This window comes from Nycticebus coucang, chromosome 22 (genome assembly GCF_027406575.1).
Source record: "Nycticebus coucang isolate mNycCou1 chromosome 22, mNycCou1.pri, whole genome shotgun sequence".
Taxonomy (NCBI): Eukaryota; Metazoa; Chordata; class Mammalia; order Primates; family Lorisidae; genus Nycticebus; species Nycticebus coucang.
The window spans coordinates 24,535,461-24,537,705 of NC_069801.1; positions in this window are offsets into that span (position 1 = coordinate 24,535,461).

Sequence of the window (2,245 nt, forward strand, 5' to 3'; positions counted from 1 at the left end):
GGCAGGTTCAAACCCGGCCCAGGCCAGCTAAACAATGACAACCGCAACAAAAAAATAGCTGGGCATTGTGGTGGGTGCCTGTAGTCCCACCTACTTGGGAGGCTGAGGGAAGAGAATCACTTAAGCCTAAGAGTCTGAGGTTGCTGTGAGCTATGATGCCACAGCACTCTACTGAGGGCAACAGCTTGAGACTGTTGCAAAAAAAAAAATTGACTCTGCAAAAGAGGAATTCAATCCAGTTGCTGATGGCCACATATGCCAAGTATCAGGCAAGCTGCTTTCAATATATTGAAAATATATTGCTGCCTCCAAATATCAACCTTATTGTCCCATTTGCATTTGAAGAAACAGAGGCTCAGAGAAGTACAGCAATGTGCCCAAGCACACACAGCTTAGTCTGCCTGATACTAAAACCATGCTTTTTTTACTCTTCCAAGCTGAGAATAAAATCACATCACTAGAACTCAAGAGAGAAAGTGAGTCCAGCCACCATGGCTCATGCCTGTAATCCTAGCACTTTGGGAGGCTGAAGCGGGAGGATGGCTTGAGGCCAGGGGTTTAAAGTTGCAGTGAGCAATGATGACGCCCCAGCACTCTACCCAGGGCGACAGAAAGGTGATAGGGTGGATGACCTTGTAAAATCTTCCTTGGTAAACCAACATGTGTGGGTGGCTTTTAATCTTGGCAAACCAACCGCACATATCACAGCAGCCTCCTAAGTCTGGCCCGCTCCTCTGTCTGGACTTCCCAGCGGCAGGTCTGATCCCTTTACTTCATTTTATAGGTGTGCAGACTGAGGGTCCCAGGCATCAAGCTGCATGTGGTCCCATAGTGAGACCCCAGGCCTCAGGACTCTGTTCCTGAGCTGCCCAGCCGTGAGGAGGCCCCTGGAGGCAGGGCTTCATGGTAGCAGCTGAGAAGGAAAGACCCCTCCCTACAAGGTAGTGTCAAAACAGCCAGGACACTAGTTATTATCTGTCTCTTCAATAGACCATAAGCCCTCTGCAGGCAGAGGCTGCACCTGTCCTGGTGGCACAGGACAAGCACAGGGCCAGGCACAGAGTGGACACTCAAGAAACTTTATTGGGGAGACAATCCAAGATGGCGGCCAAGTAACAGCATCCCTGCAACAGGGCATGGTGAGTCTGGGGAGATAAGACTCCAGGCATCTCTGGCTGGTGAGATCTGCCCATAATCATCCCTTTGAGGATACAGGGAGTCAGCAAGGGACTTCCAGACCCCAAGAGGAGAACAAAAGCAGTGGAAAACTGGCAAGTGGTTGCGTGTGTCCGATCGACCTAACCCCATCGACAGCCGTAAGTACAAGCAACAGTGATACTGCAAACTGCAAAGGCCTTACCTGTGAACTGTTTCAGTGTTTTTGGACTTGGCACTCAGTTGAACTGCCTTTGGGGAGAGCTTAAGCTGGAGTGCGGAGAACTTTGGGCATTCTCTAGGGCCCCAGATTGAGCTGTTGAGCCGGACAGAACTAATAGTGTTCGGCTGTGGGCCGTAGGGAGCCATTGTGAGAGAACTGCCCCAGCAGGCTCCGCCCTCAGGGTTGCAGAGCAAGGATCTGGCAGGAGCTAGTAACCTAGTGACTAAACAGCCTAAAGGCAGGGACTGAGCTGCCTTACAGTCTTAACCCTCAGGGGCAGAGTGAGACCGGTTTTGGCACAGTGGAGCCTCGGCCTGTTGCCCTGGGTAGAGTGCCGTGGCGTCACAGCTCATGGCAACCTCAAACTCCTGGGTTTGGCGCCACCCGGACCTCCATAAGAGCTGTGACGTGACCCCTGACTCACCACCCGCACCCGCTGGGCCTCCGCATGCCCTGACCAGGAACTATGGGAGCCACGCAACCCTGCGTCCTCCCTCCTGTACCCTCCCTGCCTCCACACTGGCCCACATGTCTGGCCAGGGACTCTGGTAGGCGCATGCCCTCTGGAGACCTCCCTGCCTCTGCGCAGAGCCCTTCTCCTGGCCAGAGACTGCTGGAGCCTTAGGCTCTCTGTGCCAAAGTCACTGGGCCCCAGGCACTCCCAGAACCTGCGCACCACCTCCCACCTTGTTGCTGGATCCGGGTGTGTCACACTCCAGAGCTGCTTCCACAACCAGAATTCCCTGGCTGGGCCAGCCCCAGAGGAACTACACAGGGCCACTCCCTACAAAGATCCAGCAACAATAGAGTGATCCTACTGGGGTCTAATCTTGGAGAAACACCTCCCCAACTCTGAGGATAGCCAGA